At 45.7% G+C, this 21,295-nt stretch overlaps 1 protein-coding gene across 1 annotated transcript in view; it reads right to left on the bottom strand.

The window, feature by feature from the left end:
* Nucleotides 1-8,094, bottom strand: part of SHROOM3 (shroom family member 3) — a 186,453-nt gene extending 178,359 nt beyond the window's left edge. Inside the window, exon 1 of the mRNA XM_059385439.1 lies at nt 7,990-8,094. The gene's annotated coding sequence lies outside the window, so the exon portion shown is untranslated. The remainder of the gene's footprint in view (nt 1-7,989) is intronic.
* Nucleotides 8,095-21,295: the final 13,201 nt, after the last annotated feature.

Raw genomic sequence — 21,295 nt, 5'->3', positions numbered from 1 at the left:
CCCCTCAAAGCATACTGAGTGAATTCCCGCGATGCCAGGCCTCTCGGAAAAGTTTCTGGGGCTCGAAGGCCATCGCAGCTGCCTCCTTGCCTTCCTCGCCGCCACTTGCTCAAGTGGAAAGAATGTCTAAGGGGCGAGTTCCCGCAATTCCCAGTTTATACTGATTCCCCGCCTGGGGAAGGCTCGGCCGGGCCCGGCCGGGATGCAAACCGGGTTCCAGTCTGGGGCCTGTACTCCCATCTCCGCTCTGCGCCACCCTTTGCTCGAATTCCGGATTGCCAAGGGCACGTGCAGGATGCGTGAGGGGCAACGGGCAGGGGTGGGGACGACGAGAGGGTCATCTCCAGCGCCGGGGGGCATGTGGAGCTGGGAGATACAGAAGGACAAGCTTCCAACACAAAGTCACGAGGGCGCTACTGCCCGCCGTCCTCGGCCCCGCTCGGGCTCCGTGTGCTCCTCACGGGGCACAGGTGTCACAGACCCGCTTCCTGCACCTGCGGGAGGACTCGGCCACAGCGCACAGACCCTTTTTTATATCTTGAGAGGCAGTTCACGGGACTTACACAAATCTTTCTCATTCGGCTTCTGTGTCCAGGTGAGGCAAAGGAAGCCCCGTGTGTTACGCACGAGGCGAGTCCCCGGAGTTTCAGGAACAGTTTCTCAATTGTCTCTCAAAGATCGTCACTTCCTAATGGTCCTCAACTCCTACCACCTGCCCCCATGAGAGTTCTCTTGTGGCAAAATTTTCCCAGAGGCCACAGACTGTGCTGTCTAAAGAACGTTACATTTTCCAATTGCGCTCAGCCCGGGCCACATATGCCAGTGTAAGTCAAGCAATTAAGTCCACGGAACGAAGGTTCACCAGGAGGCAAAAGCCAGTCCGCAGCCGGACGGTCCTCTCCTGCAGCTCAGCCTCCCACCCATGAGCTACCGCTTGTTCCAGAATCAGAACAAAAGGTGGTCTCAAAAAAAAAAAAAAATCCCATTCTGAACTTGACCTTCATTGATACTGCCCTTTAGAATGAAGTTTCCTTTTAGCAAAATCGATATAATCAGAAACCTTAAAACTCATATGTTCTCATTTGTGCAAATACGTATGTGCATTAAATAGAACTACTGAAGGAGAATGCAGTTGGGTACATTTTCATGAGCTAAGACTGTACAATACATACTCCTCACGGAATAGTGGTGTAATATTTTATCACAGTAAGCCATTTTCAAACACACTGTCTTATTTCATCCTTACAGCAACTGAGCAGGGAAGATATTATCACTGTTTTCCATTTTAAAAAGAAACGTAGTCTCAGAGAGATTGATTTGTGCCCCTGATACCAGGGTCAGAACAGCAGAGGACGGGGTGTTAATCCCAGTGACAGGAACCCCCTTGGGCATGTGGCTTACCATTTCATATCTAAGCACCGGCATAATCTGGTTTAGAGATCATCATTTTGTAAGGAAAAAAAACAGACGCTTTTTATGCTCCAGAAAAGTTCAGCCTACCATTCATACTTTGTTGCTTTGAAAATAGGGAGTTCTGTTCAATTTACTCTGCGAAGCTCTTAATAAATTCTTTCTTTAAACTGCTTCAAAATAGTTCAAAAGGGACACCAGGTGGTTAATCAGAGTAAGTCGCTTTAAGAATATCGATGCTTTTTAAGGGAATGGACTCCGGCAGGTGAGAGGGAAGAGAGCAGAGATGAACAGAGAGCGGATAGTGATAATATCCAAGAAATTATTTTCTTTCATAAGCTGGAACCGTGACTTGAAAACAACTGATCTGCAAAATCCTTTTTTAAAAATTAAAAGTTAATAGCACTAATTTCACATCCTTTAAAAGGGCCTTAAAATGCATTCTGTTCATTACCAAATACTTCTTTTGACATCACTGATGTCACAACTCAACCTAGACATAACAAAGTCACAGTGGCAAAGGGTGAGCCACCCCCCCATTCCATTCCAATAATGTCATCTCGCCGTTTATAAAAAGAACCGTTCTGCCAACCCTCAGATATATGGGATGGGTTTTTTGTGGGGAGTGTGGGCCTGAGGGTGGAGGTTAACTTAATTTCATTGTTCTTTTTGTTAGAGGGAGGAAACAAACATAAAGCAACAAATAGTTTTATTTCCAGAGGCTGATGAGGAACCTCAGGTCAGCTGGAGGCACAAAGCAGGGACAGGCATGTACTGTGAACCCCCAAGCGAAGTTCAAGGTCAGTGGGAATCACTTCTTCATTTAATAATTTCCCCTGGATGAGTTAAAAATCAATTTATGGGGTCTTTCTAGTTTTGGGGTTTTCTTGTTTTTGTTTTTGTTTTTGTTTTTTTAGCATCACAAATATTTCTAAACGGAGGAGGCAGTGAGTAGAAACATTAGTTCATGACTTGAAGTGCTAAGAGGCCCAAGCCCTGTGTTCTCAGAGAACGAGCTTCTCACTTAGGCTATGAGCACTTGGCCTTGAGCAAGTCACTCCCCGTCTATGGACGCAGGACTCTCATTTCCTCCTCCAGACAGAGCCACAGACCAGAAAGGGACAAAACCTAGAGGCTCACTTCGGCCCCACTACACGTGTGTTGGACGGATGCTTACTAATTACTAATGACTTCACTAATCACCCCTCCTTTCTCTTCAGTCTCTTTTCCCAGGAAATGTGATCAGCTCCTGCTTCTCTCTCACACACATATTGTCAGTCAAAAAAAAAAAAAAAAAAATACACATTCCCTTCCAACACTGTCAACTCAGAACAAATGAATGGGAAAGGGAAATGATATATCAAATTTGCACAAATGCTGGGAAGCTTTAGGAGTAAGATTTCATTCTAAAAAGGGACTCACTTTGCAACACCCTCTGCTTAATGTTCTGAATTGGAATATGGCCCAGAAAGACCATTTCCCACCCACAGTCCTCTTGTCAACTGGGCCCTCCAATCGTACGCTGTGTTCTAGAGATGAAAGTAGACTTCTCACAAGAGGTGACTTACTTAACAAATATGCATTATATTTTTAGGAGAGCTCATCACCATGCTGTACATATGAATTTCTCGTTTAATTCTCACAGTCCTCAGATAGATTGAATGACCTGCCCCGGGTCGCCGAGCTAGTACTAAAGCCATCAGTCTTCTTGGCCAGACCTGAGCTGAAGGCAGAGGCTTAACCCAGTGAACCACCCAGGCACCCCAAGAACAGGAGTTTAGATGAACTGGCCAAGAAGGTGGAGAGACAAGCATCACCACCTCATGCGTCAGTCTCTCCCCAAAAGAATGGAATCTGACTTTGGTGTGGCTGCAGGGGGCCTATATGATGAGTCTTGCAAAACAAAGACAAAACACCATGAAATACAACCCAGAATTTTTCTTAGCTACACAGGCCAACAAATCATTGATACCAAGTTTAGCAATAGGATGATTCTGGGCAAAAATAACACCTTGATGCCAAATGTCGGGAGGTTGGATTTGCCAAGAAAAATGAGGGTTGTGGGGGTGAGCAGAATTGGGATTACAGCTCCACCCGTCTCAATGTCCCTCTGATTACCCAGTTCAAGATCGACATCAAAGTCCTAGCTCAGGGCAAGAACAGGAGTTTATTTATCTATTTATTTTTTAAAGATTTTATTTATGTACTTGACAGACAGAGATCACAAGTAGGCAGAGCAGCAGGCAGAGAGAGAGAGGAGGAAGCAGGCTCCCCGCTGAGCAGAGAGCCCGATGCGGGGCTCGATCCCAGGACCCTGAGATCATGACCTGAGGCGAAGGCAGAGGCTTAAACCACTGAACCACCCAGGCGCCCCAAGAACAGGAGTTTAGATGAACACCCAGAAATTAACCCCAACAGTCTATATTGAAGTGAAATTGTCACTTCTTCTTCTTCTTTTTTTTTTTTTTTTTTCATTTAAATTTGAGGTTATTTGCGAACAACAGGGAGTAGTCCCTGTGTTAAAAGCACCTGGCATCACCCTCAGGATGATAAAGACCTTTTCCTTTGTTTCCATTTTAACAGTTACTTGCATCTAAGACTTATATTTCACACGGAGCTGCCAGATAAAGTCTCTACTAATGTTAGAGAGAGTTTGGAGTATTGACTCTTAATTGTGTACATGTCTGCTTTCTTGATGTAAATCCGTTGTACCATCCTTGCATTCCACAAAGATTTTCCTCGTTCAAGTTTCCTTTACCTGGAAGATGTTCGTTTTCCTTTTGGAAGGTCTTTTCTTTGGCCACTTCTTATTTTATCATTCTTCTCCATTTATCCATCACTAACGGTAGACACTTCCTCTTCGTATACCAGCATCCAACATCCAACACATTCTCTGCTCCCGCAGTGTGCACGCTGCCCCTTCACTCCCTCTTCCTGGAGGACTCAGCTCTCCCTTCTTCACGGGTCAGCAGATCTTGTCAGGTCTTTGACCCACAGCTCACTTGACACTCTGCATTTCTCTTGTCACTGTTGCCTTTAAAGAAGGTGTTTCTACTTTTGATTGTTTTTGGTCACTGGGTAAGAGACCCTCAAAACTTATACAAATACTTCTCTGCTCTATGTTCTTGGCATTTCTAATGATGGATGCACAGTGCTGCCCTCACCCTCCCAAAACTAACTTTATGGGGTGGGTGGGGGGAGGCAGGTTCACCTAGAGCTGCTGAATTTTCACTACACAAATGATTTCTCTGGAAAACAGACTCTCCAGTTAAGTTTCCAAAAAGTCACCTCAAACTTTTTTAAAAAAAGTACAGAGATCACTTAGAGAAAAAAAGAAGATGAATGAATGAAATACACAAGTCGCTCTATCATGAATAAGTAGGAGGAAGTGAGGGGCACCTGGGTGGTTCAGTCGTTAAGCATCTGCCTTCAGCTCAGGTCTTGATCCCAGGGTCCTGGGACCTAGTCCCACTCCCCCTGCTGTCTCTCTCTCTCTGTCAAACAAACAAACAAACAAAAAAAAGTAGAAGGAAAAGAAATCTCAGGACCTGACGTGCACCTAGGTAGAAAGACAAGACTTCTCAAGAAAACGACAGCTCTATTCAATACAAAGCCAGATTAATCCAGAGCAAAGGGGCTTGCGACCCAGTTCTCTGAAAGGTCAGGGAGGAATGTCCATCCCTGTCTACCAAGGCAAGTTTATAATCCCCATCTCCCAGTCGGTGCCTTTTCCTCAAACTCCGAGAGTTCCACTATAAAAATCAACACATAATAGATGAGATAAGACATATTCAAAAGGCATCTTAGAGGCAAAATGTTTCCCACACCAAAAGCAGGAACAGCAAGGACTCTTCAATAACCTTATCAATCACATTAGCATATCTAAAGAAAGAATATGTCAATCAGAAAGGGGATTTGGTGCGGGGTGGGGGGGCCCACACAGGGAAGAAACAAGACTGGAGAGTGTGGCTTAGGCAGCAGGATTCTCTGCCATCAGGAGGGGAAAGGGTCCCCACTCACCAGAGCACCTGGGCCACCCGGCAGACGTGTCCCTAGTGGAAACTGGGCCATCTGGCCATCAGAGTGGGGCCTCAGCCCCACTCCCTTCCCTCTGAAGGAGGTCACCGAGCACAACCTGACCTCATTATGGTCAGACTTCTTACTTAGCTTTCCTGTCAGGTAAGGTACACTGATTCTTGGACCACTTGGGATACCTGTTCCATTCAGAGTCATCTTTTTCAAAATGAGTGCATACATTGACATTATGGCACCGTATCCTTCGATTTTTTTGTGGGTTTGGGTAATGTAAGTGAACATTCCTAAATTTCATGAGCTCCTGGGTACTGTCCTGATCAGTTCTGTACCAGTAAGCTTGGTGACCAGCCCCTTAATGGTAGTAAATTTACCAAAGGAATGGGGGGGGGGCGGTCGTGGTGGTGAGGAGCATCTCTTGATAGCCAGGCCATCAGCATTTTTGGCCCTATGGCAATACTCCTCCATGTTGCCACGTGCCCCTCTAACCCAATCCAGAATAATAATGATCAAATATTGCACATCTACTATGTCCTTATTCTTTGTTCATTAAATCCACATAATGCCCTTTTGTGGCAAGAGTTATTATTTCTATTTTATAAATGAAAAAATTGAGGCTTAGAGAGGTCCAAGGTCACACAACTTGCAAACGACAAGGCCAGATTTCCACCTCGGGACTGTCTCCTGTTCTGCTAGGAGTGATTCAGATCTTATGCCATCATCAACTGGAAGGCAGGACAGAAGGCCAGCATGACTACTCGTCATAGCCAGAAACAGAGGTGTCCTCTCCAGAAGCTAATCTACCATTAGAGTCCCATCCAAACAAATCGAGAGTACAGACTCCACTCTCCCACCGCCAACAGATAAATGCCAGTGTTCTAAAGTTGGGCTTTGGGTGCCAACGCCAAAGCGAGTCCGTAAACTTCAGCACTCTTTTGGACACATGGACTAGGCCTCGTAGTTCTGTGACTTCCTACACACCTGCTTGAGAAATCAGCCACTGTGTTTGGGACGACCGTTGGCTCTAGTCAAATCGTGGCCCATAAGGAATGGGCCGGTGCCTAGAGCTGGTGGATAATACATCAAGAGCAGCAGCTCCTATTGTTACCAATTAGCTACCAGGAGGATGTACAAGATTTCATTTCATCTTTTCAATCACCCTGTAAAGTAGATATTTAAAGATGAGGAAAAGAAATCTTCAGTGAGGTTAGGTAAGTTGCCCAAGGTCACTCAGCTAGACAGCCCTGGAATGAGATCAGCTCTGGGCCTGGGCCCGATCGAACTCTGTTTCAAGCCACTCTCCATCCCTGACCACCAGAGAAGCAGTGTGTGGCTAGATGGCCCTGAAGACAAGCCAGACACAGTGCAGCACTCAGGAGAGTCTCTAGAGCCTGGGGACGCGGTAAGCCCACACCCAGGGCTGTGTTTTTGTGGTTGGGAGGAGCTGCTGGTCCCCTCAGCAAGGGCTCACTCTGGAAAGTTGGAGGAATGCATGAATGTAGGAGTGACTGGTCCCATAAGAGTTTCTTATGAGTGATGAAAAGATCACGCTATTTTCACATCCTGAAAATGGCATGGCTTGACGGATGACTTCTAGAGTTCTGGCCAACGTGAACATTCTCAAATGTTGTAACATTTAGTTGCCATGTAAGGCAGCCAAAACTTGATTAATGAGGAAATATCTAAATAAGAAAATTGTGCAGGCCTAGGGCTTAGTAAGTCAAGGTAATGACTCTCAAGTGGCGGATGAAGCAGAACCGAGCTTATCTACATTCTCTTCTGGTCCTTCCACTTACCAGCTCTGCTACCTTCAGCCATTTCGGCAGCCTCTTGTCTGTGAGTGGGGACAGTGATCGCTATCTCTCCAGATTCTTGGGAGCTTAAATGGGCTAGCATATGGAAAATACCGGAGCAGTGCTTGGTTTGTAACAGTGCTAAAAAAATGGTTTTTAACTCCTTTACCCTTTTTATAAATAATTTCCTCTGCCAGGATGCAGGTTTCTCCAGGAGTAGGACATCAGCCACTTAAGGCATTATACCCAATCACAACCCAAACCTTTTCCAAGAGCCACCAGGGTTACCACCAGGAAAACAAGACAAAGCAAACAAAAGAAGGAACTGGCTTGTTTGGATGACGGCTGCGGTGTAGGTGAGGCTAGTGGAATGCCACCTAAAGCCCCAAGCCAACGGCTTCCTCTAGTTCCACAAGGAGACAAGGCTTCACAGAGCTCCGACCACATCTGGGATCAATCGCTTTTCATTACACCCAGAAATTTAGAAAGTACCATGAGGTAGATCTGTGCCAAGCCCAAAACCTGCTGGAAAAGCCAGCGTTTCAAAAGAAAGTGGTGTCTGAAACGTCTTCGCTCAACCTCCTCCTCACATGCCAAAGGAAGGATAAGGGAAAAACCAGGGCAGGGCAGCACGGAGGCAGAAGGATCACGCACGGAGATTTAAAGAACAAGCTACCGATCCCAGCTCTTCCCAGGACGTGGAGCAGGGTGGGGGCTGGTGTCGGAGGGAGAGTGGAGGCACGGCACAGCCTACCTGCGTACCACCAGCCTGAGGGTCTTGTAGGATCCTTTCACCAAGGAAACGGCCTCCCTCCTGGAGCTGCTCAGCACAACCTCGTTGATGTGCACCACCTCGTCCCCGGCCCGCAGTCTGGAGCTCACCAAGTCCGCTTTGCCCCCTTCTTCGATCTGCTCAGAGAGAGGAAAGAGCCCTGGGTAAGCTGCTCCAGGCCCTGCTGGACTTCTGCAGAGCCCGACGGACCGGTTATGACCACGCCCACTGGCAGCCAACCCGAGGGTATGGTGGGGAGGAAGTAGGGACTGCCTCCTGTTTTCCATACCATCAAGCACCCAGCACCCTGCCTGTCCTCAGAGGGTGCTCAGAATCATTAGCTGAAGGGGTGAAGGATCTCACTTTCCATCCACGACACTCTATGCCATTCCGCTCACCACCCGCCCTTCATGGCTCCAACTTCCAAAGTCCACTCAGAACAACTGTTTAATGACTTTACAAGTTGAGATCTTCTTGTCTCAGTTTTTGGTCTAAAATTATAATTCACTGGATAAGAAGACTTTGGTATATCTAGACAATGCAGTATTATTCAGCACTAAAAGGAAATGAGTTTTCAAGCCACAGAAAGACACGGAGGAATCTTAAAGGCATATTCCTAAGCGAAAGAAGCTAATGTGAAAGGCTACGTACAGCCTAAGTCCAGCTACGTGACATTCCTGGAAGGAGAAACTATGGAAACAGAGAGATCAGTGGCCACCCGGGCTGGAGGGAGAGAGGGATGAATAAGTCTAGGGCAGTGAGACTACACTGTGTGAGAGGAGAAGGCTAGATGTGGGACATTATACCATAGACTGTGTAACACCAAGAGAGAACCCTCATGTAAACTATGGGCTCTGGGGTATAATGATGAGTCAGTGTAGTTTCCTTGACTGTAACAGATGTTCTACTCCAGTGGGGGATATTGGTAATGGAGGACTCTACCCAAGGGAGGGGAGTCAGGCGACATATGGGCACTTTCTCTACTCCACTCAACTTTGCTGTGAACCTGAAACTGCTATAAAAAATTAGGTCTACTGAAAAACTATAATTCATTCAACAAAGTGATTCGATACTTGCTTCACACCACAAATTGTTCTAGGTGCTAAGGCTTTAAGTAAGGAACCCTTGCTCTTCTGGTGCGTAGGGCAGCAGTGGCAAAGCAATCTAAATGTAACAAACAAATAACTGATTACAGTATATTAGAAGTTGATGATGTGTTTTGGAAACCAACAGAACAAAATAATCCTCGGTCCAGCTGTCCTATGCCGATGGATGCTTGTGGAATGTCAATGATGATAAATGAGAATAAAAAGGGAAAAAATAAAACAAAAGCAAAAATCACAAGAACAAAACCTGAGCCATATTTTCTCTTTTCTCAATAATTACACACTAGAATTGCTCACATTTTCAAAAACCTTCAATAGATCTTAAAATATATAAAATGGACCAAATTCCTATAATGAATCTGTAAGTTTGGCCCTTGCTAGCTTCTATTTTACTTAATCGGTGGTTCCAAGTTTGAGGAGTGACACAGAGAACATGAGTAAGGGGAAGTCAAGTACGCGATCTAAGCTTCAGACTCGTCATCCGTGCTAATAGATGAAGGACAATCATGCCTGCCCCATAGAGCTGCTGTGGGGATGAATGAGATACACCACATGAACTGGGTGACACAGTTCCTGGCCTCTGGTAAGATTTAGAACATGATAGCTACCGCTTTCATAAATCATATGTCATGAAGGTCTTCCCATTCATTAACTATTCTACCATAACATCTTGGTGTGAATGTAACATGGTACTTGGCCATTCCCTACTGATGACTTCCTCCTGCCTTTCTCCCCTTCTCATCCTACTGATGTTCCCTGCCAACCTTCTATAAATATTCCCCAAACACACTGGGCACCGTCTAACCACAGGGCCCCTACCCCCACAGCTCGGGGTCTCCTTCTACCTGGGTTGCTCCCACACCTGTAGCACCTTGGACCATTTATCCAACCCCCAGGATGCCAGTGTGGTTAAGAGCTGGTGCTCTGGAATCAGACCGTGTTGTTCTGTCACTGGCTGGATGACTTCCTTTAACCTCATTGTTCCTTAGTTTCCTCTTCTGTTAGAAAACAGAGCTTTCCACAGAGATCGTTGGAGGACTGAGCTCATTGTCTACTGAGTAAGCAAGGGACGTGCTTCAGCCTGGCACATGGCATGTAATTGGGGAAAGTTACCTCCAATTTCTACTGGTGTCTTTTAAGCTTTTCCAGACTTCTCATGAAGGCCACCCCATCCTCTCACCCCTGCAATCTGTACTTTAAGAAGTAATACAATTTTCCCCATTTTTACAGAATCCGATAATAATATAACACATAAGTTGAGACATGACATCCAACTGGGGTACTATGTTGATTCTACTTCCATGCCGTCTTCCAGCAGAGCTGTGTCTGTCTGCGCCTGCTCCCGGCCCGCCGTCCACCCGCCCCTGGGCTGGGCTCCAAACTCGTCCGAGCTGAGAGCCATGACTCCATCTTGTGTCGTCTTTACCTCCCAGAGCTCTGCACATAGAACCCCCCAGAAATACTGGTTCATCGGCATGTATTTGGGGAGCATCTACTGAGTGCCAGGTGTGGAGCTAAGTCTGCGTGTTCAATGAAGAGAACTACAGACATGGTCCTGCCCCAGTTAGTCTGCAGAACGGAACCCTCTCTGCATTATTTGCCGACATTTTCAACAAAATGAGAATGAGTCAAGGCCTCAGAAATGAATGGTTTCTTATATATATAAAAAAAGATTTTTTATATAAAAAAAGACAAGAAAGCTCACTTGTATATTTTATGTTGTATCTGTCTCATGACAGATTTATGTGAAAGCAAACATTATGCTGAATGCCCTAGAGTTTCACTGTTGTTCACTGTTCCCACCAACCACTCCGATAATCCTTTGTATCTGCAGTTTCTCATAATCTCTTCACTTCGAACAGAACTTTGAGGCTCAAAATGTTTACATTTAAAAAGTCGATTGATATAGTTATTTATAAAGTTGAAAAAAGTGGGGGCTGGGATAACTTTTTGAAGTGGTATTTGTTTACCAAACATTAGTTGGGCACCTACTGTATCTTAATGCTCCTATATTTTGATTTCTCAAATTTCTTCATGTTCTTTTCTTCCTGGTTCCTGATGTCTTGGACTTTTAATTATTACCAGAGATGACTTTTAGGTCTTTGAAATCAAACACTGGGGGCACCTGAATGGCTCAGTGGGTTAAGCCTCTGCCTTCAGCTCAGGTCATGATCTCAGGGTCCTGGGATCAAGCCCCACATCGGGCTCTCTGCTCAGCGGGGAGCCTGCTTCTTCCTCTCTCTCTGCCTGCCTCTCTGCCTACTTGGGATCTCTCTGTCAAATAAACAAATAAAATCTTAAAAAAAAAAAAAATCAAACACTGATCTTTTACATAAGACCCCATTCTGTATTTTCCACTTCTCTTTTCCTCTTCTTCTTTTCCCCCAAAAGACCCCTCCTTCATCACAAAACTTCTCATCAACCCAGACAGACTTGCTCTTTCTCTCTCTTCTACCTGTCTTAAAACAACCCCAAATCATTGCCTTTGCTGGGGAGATTTCTGATGATGACCTCTGCCTTCTTCTAGGTTTTAAACTCCTTGAGATCAGAAGCTTGGTGAACATACTCACTTTTTTATTTACCCACAAAATTTTTTTGAGCATCTACCACGAGTCAGGCACTGTTCTAGGACTGGATAACTGTCAATGAGGGAAACCAACTATATTCTCTCCCTTATTGAGCTTCTATTCTAATGCATTCTTAATTTATTTCATGTCTTTATATTAAACAGCATACACATTGCACTGAGGTAGGTCAGAGAGCTTTGATAATGAAAACAAGGCTGGATTTCTTGTTTTCTTAGGGTGCTTGAATTCATCCGTAACTCTCTCCGGGAGGTCAGGTAATTTCTAGGGAATCAGAGGAGCCATGGGAAGTTTGCTCTGTGCTAGGATACATCCAGGGCCTGTACTCGAAAAGGTAGAATGGAAGGCCCAGGTGAGGCCTGAACTGACCCAGCAGGACAGGAAGTGTAGACGCCTGGTCAACCTTTGTAGCTAACCAGATTAAGGGCTTGCTCTATCGGTTTGTGGACACACAGGACCCCCACATGCCCCTCTTCCTCCTTTGCTCTTTCTAACCTTTTGGCCAACTTCCTGTCTGGTAGCATTACCGTCTGCTGATACCCTGTCGACCACTCCGGTAATAAACGTGGTTGCCAAGAAAGTTGGGACTGTTGGCTAAAACCAGTTGTGAGTTACCTTAATCTGTATGGTTGTCTCCACTTACTATCACAGACGATAAATTGAGATATTGAGGTACTTTGGCGGATGTGCTGGCAATGACATAATTGACTTCAACATTCCGAGGCTCACGATATGCAAAAATCTTAAGTTTATGTCAATTATTCACACAGTTTATCTGAAATCACTATTACGACTTTAGAGAAATATTTACAAAAGGCTTAACAATCATTTTCCTGAACTATTCCTCAAAGAGGATTATACTTCTTCCAACTCCGAGCCCTGCTGATACTGTCTGTCAACAAGACTGAATGAAAAATGAAGCTTATTATTTGAAACCTTTGGACCAATACTTGAGCGGCTAAAGAGGTCACTGGCATTGTTTGTCCAATATCACCTGCAGAGAATTTACTTATTCCAAGAATGTGATTGTCAACAAGGCAAATGACTTCAGATAATACACCGTGTCCAGCTGGTGGGAAATCCCTAAGCTAACAAACTTGGGAGAAGGCAAGTAGACCCCCAGAAAGTTAGCATACATTTTTCCTTCTCAGTTCCTAAGTGTATCCACCCCTATAGGACTGCATTGATTTTTCTTTGATGAGCCTGTGAGGGATTGGCTTTTGAACTATTTCTAATCTTTTTTTAAAAGATTTTATTTATTTATTTGACAGAGAGAGACACAGGGAAAGAGGGAACACAAGCAGGGGGAGTGGGAGAGGGAGAAGCAGCCTCCCCACTGAGCAGGGAGCCTGATGCAGGGCTCAATCCCAGCATCCTTGGATCATGACCTGAGCCGAAGGCAGATGTTTAATGACGGAGCCACCCAGGCGCCCTGAAATGTTTATAATCTTTTAGGTTGCTGTAAATTTAGCTCCTAACAGAGCGCCTTCACATGATAGGTGATTGACAAAGATCTGTTGAACAAGGAAGCTGACTTTTAAAGAGAGAAACTGGATGCTAGACGGGGCATGCCCTGATGGAAATGCGTTCAAACCTAAGGATCGGCATGGAGCTGGGAGCGGGAGACTGGCAGCAGGCTGTGGGGCGTGGGGGGCAGGAGGCCAGGCCCTTCTCCCCCCCCCCCCCTCAATCCCTCCAGCCCAGTCTAAATGAAGAAAAGCAGCACTAACCGTTTGTGGCTTGGTCCTATGTTCTGCTTCTCCGGGGCTCGTGCCCTCCACAGTCACATGCCCTGTGCCTCTGCTTCCCCAGCCCTGTTTTCCACCTTACGTCATTGGTTCCGCTTTACCATAACTACAAGCACGCTGAGGCAGTGACCTAGGGACCCTGCTACAGTTTCGATGAGATCAGGTCACACCTCTTAGCAGGACTCTCCTTGTCACGCTCAGGGTAGAAACCAAAGTCCTCCCCATCTGTGCACCGAGGACCTGCTGCATTGGGCTCCCTTACCTCTCGACCTCCTACCTTAAAAGTCACAAAGACTCAGTAAAGTATTAGAATCTCCTTTTCATAGAAATGTGAACACGAATGCTCAGAGTCGGATGGCTTCCTTGTTCAAGGCTGCAAAGTCGGAAAAGAGCGGAGCTGGGTCTGGAATTCAAGATTCTGACTGGAGAGCCCTCACGCTCCCCCTGCTGCCTCCAAGAATCCCCCCGGATCTTTGTCCCTAAACTAGCACTTTTCTTGTCTGTTAAACCCTTCAAGTGCCCAAGAAATCCGACACCCAGTACTTCTGCGTTCTGACCCTTCTCTAAGAGCTCTGAAGCTATTATATGAGCTGGGCTCAGCGGAGGTCACAGCTTCCCCGGGAGAATAAGCTGGCAGAGCCCGCTGCGGGGGCAGGGAGAGGACCTTCCCACGGGAGACTGAGCACGGAAGGACTTCCACGTTCGCACAGTTGCGTCTGGAGTTGTAACCCTGAGCTCACCCCGTACAAGTGTCCCACGACTGGAGTTCTCTTGCATTCTACTGTCTAAAATATTGAAAGATTTTTTTTTCCTTTTTCCTTCCCTGACTACTCTCATTCCTGGGTAACAGCAAGGGACAAGTGTGGGAGGAAGAGGTGACTGAATAATTCGCAGTTAATACAGTGGGACAGGGGGTTGGCTGTTTTGTGCAGTTGGTGTTCGGAGGAGAAATAGGTTCTCCCTAAGTATAAAAACTGTATTAAAGCAATAAGTAAAATGCAGAATGATAAGCAGATAAAAAAACAGATTAAGGATCTCTAAAGCAAAGCATTTGAGTGTTGCTTTTTATTCACTGGGGATTATCGTCACTCACCGCCTGGTGGGCCTTCTTGGTTTTAAACTATATGTCAATTGGGAATAATGGAATAAAGTCAAATCAATAAAAGTTCCACCCAGGAATGGAATCTGGCCCTTAGGTCCTAGGAAACTAACACGCATTCCTTGGAACCCATGATCACACTTTAACTGCTAGACTTTCAACAAAACAAACATTTCCGTGAGTTGTACTGAGTGACATGAAGGTACAGATGTGAGCCCTCCATTCCCCTATCAGCTTCTCATTTGACCCCAAAGCATTAAGGTTATACCACTGGAAATTCCTTTTTTGCCTCACAAAATGGAGTATTTTGTAGCAGAAGAAAGAACCCTAGATTAGGAGTCAGAAATCCTGTGTTCGGATCCCAACTCTGGCCCTTTTTAACTGCAGGGCCCCAGAGGAGTCTCTCATGTATAAAATATGTGTAATATTGTTTGCTGGGCATTTACGATAATACAGTGCTTATAAATGGAAATACAGAGATGCCTGGGTGGCTCAGTCGTTTGGTTAAGTGTCTGCCTTTGGCTCAGGTCGTGATCCCAGGATTGCGAGATCAAGTCCCTCATCAGACTCCTTGATCAGCGGGGAGCCTGCTCCTTCCTCTGCCTGCCTGTCTCTTTCTATCTTTGACAAACAGAGTTTAAGAAAGAAAGAAAGAACGAACGAAGGAAAGAAAGAGAAATGGGTGTTTCTCACATTTAAATGATCAACAGGGAAAATTTCATGATTTTATTTTAAATTGGGATACATATACAACACTTACTATTAAAGTTATATAATCACTTTCTTTTGTTATTTTCAAAATAGGAAGTCTGTTATTTCCCTTTCAAAGTTCATAACCTCGATGGAAGGCTTAAGAGAGGTGGAGGTAGGGTAGTGTAGTCTGCAAAGACTGAGCTTTCTGTAGTTGGACGGACATGACATGAATCTCTCTTCTAATACTGGATGATCTTGGGCAAGATACACATGATCTCTGAGCATCTATTTCTTCAGCCTAAATATGAGAACAAGAAGACCCACCACACAGAGTTAGTGTGAGGATCCCACGGACAAACACACAGAAGCTTCCTTACACATCGCAAGGGCTCTGTAAAAGTGTGTTTCCTGAATTACAGGGTTTGGTAGTTTTATTTAAGAAGTTTAATACTTTTCTGACTCTTCCCACCACGAGAATCATGTGTGAGTAGCGACAGAGACCAAGGGAAAGAAATGTGCCAGGAGGAAGCGAGAGGTTATTTTCTTAAAGTCAAAGAATAGGAGTTAACTTGATTTATAAGTGAAATAGAAGACTGTCCTTCCTTTGGAGGGACGTTTCCGGGGCAGGAAGTTACCCAGTGACATGCTATAGACCATCCTAATGAGCTGTGGCCCCAGAAAGCCAAGCTGTGTCCGAAAGTCTTGACTTACTGCTCTCTGGTTCACTGGGTGGAAGAAAATGATCTCCGAGGTAGGATAGAAGTCAGGCTTCAGTGAAGGTTACCTCAGCCACTCAACTTTCATTGGTGCCTGAAGGAAAGCTCACAGATTTATCCCCCACAATGTGGCCAATTCCAAAAAGAACAAGTTTAGGGGTAATGAAAAAGTGGGGTTGTCAGTGTTTATTTCTGTTTGTTTATATATATCCTGCCTCATCTTACAAAATATTTGAGGAAACTCCTTATAAATACAAAAGAATAATAAAAAAAAAAAAGCTGAAGAGATCTAAGCAAAAAAGGAAAAAATAATAATAAAATAAAAGCTAAGGGTAAGGGGTGCCTGGGTGGCTCAGTGGGTTAAAGCCTCTGCCTTCAGCTTGGGTCATGATCCCAGGGTCCTGGGATCAGGCCCCACATCGGGCTCTCTGCTCAGCCCGGAGCCTGCTTCCTCCTCTCTCTCCCTCTGCCTGCCTCTCTGCCTACTTGTGATCTCTGTCTGTCAAATAAAAAAAAAAAAAAGAAAGAAAGAAAGAAATGTCTTCCACACATGGGGATTCTCACGGTCTGGGTATCCATCATTCAGGTCTCCACAGTTACCCCAAGGTCTCGTAGGGAGGTAAAGTCTTCATAAGTCAAAACTACTCATGAGTGAAGAGAACAGCTATATAACAAGGTCGCACGCAAGCAGTTAGCACCTGTCCCTGTCTCCTGCCGCTGTATCAACGTCTTTGTCAGTCTGGATGGATGTGAGGCTGCAAACGACCAATACAACAGGCAAATAAAATGCAAATCTACTGCAGACTTAACTAGAACATCTTTCCAAAGGGGCACGATATAAAATAAAACGCAAATATAGTTAACTATCTTTCCAAAGGGGCAGAGTATAAAGGCTCAAACATTGTACAATCTTAAAATTTTGTGAGAAAATTAGTACCAAATAAATCAACATAATTAATTCTTCATTCAGAGGACTAGCGCATGGTTGCCATAGCAACTTAAATTTCTTAAAAAGTAAGGTTGAATACACTTATTTTCATAGTCGTTTGTTCTATTTTAAAACCACATATAATCGAACACAACTGTTTGCAGATAAGAAGAGTCACCCGAAGTATAGTGTAGTGTAGTTTTGGCTCTCAGCTTCTTGGTAACAAAAACAAAAAGGCAACATGCTTGGTTAGAAAAGTCATAGGGTAATAACATAAAAACAGGAAATCATTGCAGGGCACTGGGGATGATGGTATTGAAATCTACCACTGGAGAAGACAGCACATCTACTGCTAGTAAGAGGTCTAAAAAGGTAGCAACCTGTGCTGTTAAATTACGGTGTGTTTGGCTTACCACTCTCATGAGCCAAACGCCCAAGGAGCACAGTGAAGGTCATTAAAGCTCTTGGATCGGTTTTCCCTGCTCTCCCTCTTGGCCGCAGGTGAAGATGCTTCTTTCTCTGAGTCCTAGGCAGGTCCTTGCAGTTGAGTGGAAACATGTAACCATTTCTGGTCAATGTGTTTTGTTTTGTTTTTTTCTTTAAAGATTATTTGTTTGTTTGTTTGTTTGTTTACAATAGAGCAAGAGAGGGAACACAAGCAGGGGGAGCAGCAGAGGGAGACTCCCCGCTGAGCAGGGAGTCCACCTGGGGCTCCAACCCTGGAATCACGACACAAGTCAAAGGCTGGCACTTAACCGACTAAGCCACCCAGGCGCCGCTGGTCAATGTGTTTTGACAGAAGAAACGTGTCACATCCAGGCAGAGAGCAGAGACCCACCAGTTTCCTTTCCCTTTGACATAGTGACTGATGGTGTTTGAGACAGTAACTGCTCGGCCAGCAAGGGTCCCTGAGTAACTCAGATGAGCCATGAGTTTGTAGAACAAACAAGGAATTAACCTCTGGGTCGAGCCGAGATTTGGGGGTTGTTACTGAAGCATGATCTAGTCTCCTCTGACTGAAACAAATATCGTCTTGCCAGTGATGGAAAATAGAAAATAAAACAAACAAGTTGTGCAGAGATAAGTTGCATATGGTGCTCAGATCCCTAAATAAAGATCCCACCCAGCAACAGTGACATTCTGGATAATTTGGGTAAGATGTGTCCAGGAACACGCCTGGATCACGGATGCATCCTCTAGCTTATTTTTCTCCCTTTATTTCGTGGCACATCTTTTCCAAATATATGCATGCCTGAGAGTCCTTATTTTTTGTATTACAGAGTGGATAATTTTGATGTATATTAAGCTTCAGAAATGAGAAAATTCCTCTTTTTTTTTTTTAAAGATTTTATTTATTTATTTGACAGACAGAGATCACAAGTAGGCAGAGAGGCAGGCAGAGAGAGAAGAGGAAGCAGGCTCCCTGCTGAGCAGATAGCCCGATGTGGGACTCGATCCCAGGACCCTGAGATCATGACCTGAGCCGAAGGCAGCGGCTTAACCCACTAAGCCACCCAGGCGCCCGAGAAAATTCCTCTTGAACTGGGATAAACTGAAAGACTATTATAAACAAGTGGACAGACAACTTGGCAGAAGGTTTACTAATCAAAAAAGGGCCTAATAGAAGCAGAGATAAAAGAAAGAGGGCCTGTTTTAGAGAAACGGCAGCGAGTAAAATAAGAATGGCTGTGAAGAATGGATGCTAGAAAAAGTAGGCAACCTGGAAAGCAGAAGAGTGGGGAACCACATATTTGAAGAGGAGTGTGTTCAGTGATTCCAAGAGATGGGGCCCTGAGCAGAGAAATTCTGAGGCCTGAATCTAGAGGTAGACCCCAGGTCGGGGATGGAAGAAGTAAAGAGAGAGTTCACTCATTTTCGAATTGAGCAGTGAACCTGGGCCTAAAGCCCGACACAGGAGGGTCCCCCATACAGTGAGGGAGCTGAAGGCAATGTGTTCCGGCTCAGCCCTGGGAGTCATTATCATGTGGATTAAGGCTAGGAAAGGAAGCCATACCTGGAAAAGACAGAGTTCTAAGCTTTTTTACAGAGTTTTAGTATTTATACTTGCTCAGGTTCATCCAAGTAAAGGGATTCTGGGTCAGTATTCAGTAAGGTGTCTTCACAGACCTCAGTGAGGTCTTTTTTGCACAGCTGCCTGTCAGGGAAGCAGAGACCGTGGGCCGGAGCTCTGCAGTGACTTCTTGGCTGCTCGTCCTCACAGATGTGTAGTGCCTGCCTGGTCACTGGATCCACTGTCGTTCCTCCACAGGCCATCAGAGAGGCCGAACTGTAGCAAGTCTGACTATAGCACTTTCCGATGGAAAACCCTACTGCGGCTCCACATTACTCTTAGGATGACCCAAATTCCCGAGTTCAGCATCCACGCTCTTAACCTTCTGGTCCCTGCCTGCCTTTCTTGCCTCATTTTTGCCCAGTCTTCCCCTTCCACCATAGTGAATGTGTGTACAGCTTCTGGGAAAGCCATGTTCTAGATGCCTCCAGAACTTTCCACAGGTAGCTGTCTCCTCTCCAGCCCTTAACCACCCACATCCCTCCAAGTCATCTTTCAAGACATAGTTCAGTGATCCCCTTCCCCAGGGAGCCATGCCTGAACCCCCGAAACCGGTCTCGTGCCTTCCCTGTGCTTCCCCATGTACGCTGTCTCGGTGCTACCCCACTGAAAGGTAACGGTCTGTGTACGTGACTGTGTCCCCCGCAAGATTGTTACCTGTGTGAAGGACCTGGCACGACTTCCTTGTTTTGACATTCTCTACACCTAATGCAAGGCCTACTCTGAGCAGATACTCAACGCGTGTTTGAAGAATGAACATAAATGAGGAGACGCCAAGGTCGCAGGGTTGGGTGTTTGGACGAGAACTTTCTCGCCCTGCCCCTAGCCCGCCCCACCGTTCTTTTATTCAACGGGCTTAGAAAGTCTGCCGTATCTGAGGTGTTCATGGTCTGTATGGTGTTTCTCCAGGCTTCTCAGGCGCGGGGCCTTTCCGGTGCAGCTGCGAAGCAGAGGGGCCGGTTCTCTCCCAGCGGGCCTGTGCTAATCCCTGCTCCTGTGGCTCACCGTAGCTCTGCACTGGGAGGCTGCTGGTAAGCGCCCCACTAGCAGAGCCAGACTTCAGACCTCAGCTTTATCACCGTATTAGTTTCCGATTACTGCTCAGTGGCTTAGAGCAGCACAAATTCTTATCTTGCAGTTTCCGAGGTCAGAAGTCCAAAATGGATCTCACCAGGATAACACCTGGTGTTATCAGAGCTTTGTTCTGTCTAGGAGAGAATCCATTTTCCTGCCTTTTCTGGCTTCTAGAGGCCACTCCCAGTCCTTGGCTCATGACGCCTCTCCTCCATCTTGGAAGCCGGGGAGACTTCCTCACAGGGCACGGCTCTGACACTGTCCCTCCTGCCTTCCGCTTTCATTTAGGAGATAGTCTGAGGATTACACTGGGCCCACCTAGATAATCTCGGAAAATTTCTTCAGTCTCAAGGTCAGCTGATTAGCAACCTTAATTCCATGCACAACCTTAATTCTCCTGTGCCATGTGGTAGAGTCACAGGTTCCAAGGATTAGGATGCAGACATCTGGGTGCGGTGGGGTGTGTTATCCTGCCTACCCTTACTTCCTAGCAACGTACTAGCTACGTGGTCTTATGCAACTTATTCCTTTCCTCCAAGACTCAGTTTCCTTTTTTGAAAAACAGAGAAGGTGAGAATAATAGCCCCTACCTTTGAGAATTATGGAGACAACGAACAGAGAGCTTATGTAACAACGTAAACGACAATGAATAGAAAGCTTATCACAATTCCTGACACAGAGTTAGGGGTCCACAAACATTAGCGTTACTCAACAGCATCATCATCACCATCATCATCTACAGGGGGGAGCGGGTAGAGAGGTCTACACACTCAGTCCTCCACCCCTCGCTGCATGCAGTAGAATGAGCACCTTCATAGAGACCCCCTACTTTTCTCCCACTTCTTCCTCTGCCCAACCCCTATTTCAAGGCCCTGAAGGAGGAGCAAGTCCAGCAAACACCACTGACAGACAAGGGAGAACGACACCAAGTGGAGTCCTTTGAGTTTCTGATATTTGAATTCTGTAAGTCAGCTATGGGGCTCTCCCGTCTCAGAAAGAGTCTTGTGAGGTTGTTCTAGCCTCACACCAGTTTCTCAGAGTCCCCCTGACTGTGTGGAGGAGCCCTGGGAATCCCAAGGGCCAAACATTCCGGTTCCTGGGGTTTGGGTCTGCGTGAGTGTGTGAGCCCATGTCCGTGAGTCTTTGCTTTCCCTCTCAGGGAATCCCTGAGCCCCCGCAGGCGTCAAGGGCCCCATCCCAGTGAACGCCACTCAACTTCAAAGAGGAATTCTCTTCGGAAAACAAGAGGCCAAGGCTAGCTGGATCCC

The sequence above is a fragment of the Mustela nigripes genome, chromosome 1 (assembly GCF_022355385.1).
Source record: "Mustela nigripes isolate SB6536 chromosome 1, MUSNIG.SB6536, whole genome shotgun sequence".
Classification (NCBI taxonomy): Eukaryota; Metazoa; Chordata; class Mammalia; order Carnivora; family Mustelidae; genus Mustela; species Mustela nigripes.
The sequence above is the reverse complement of the archived record's forward strand: the minus strand, read 5'-3'. Positions and strand labels throughout refer to the sequence as shown.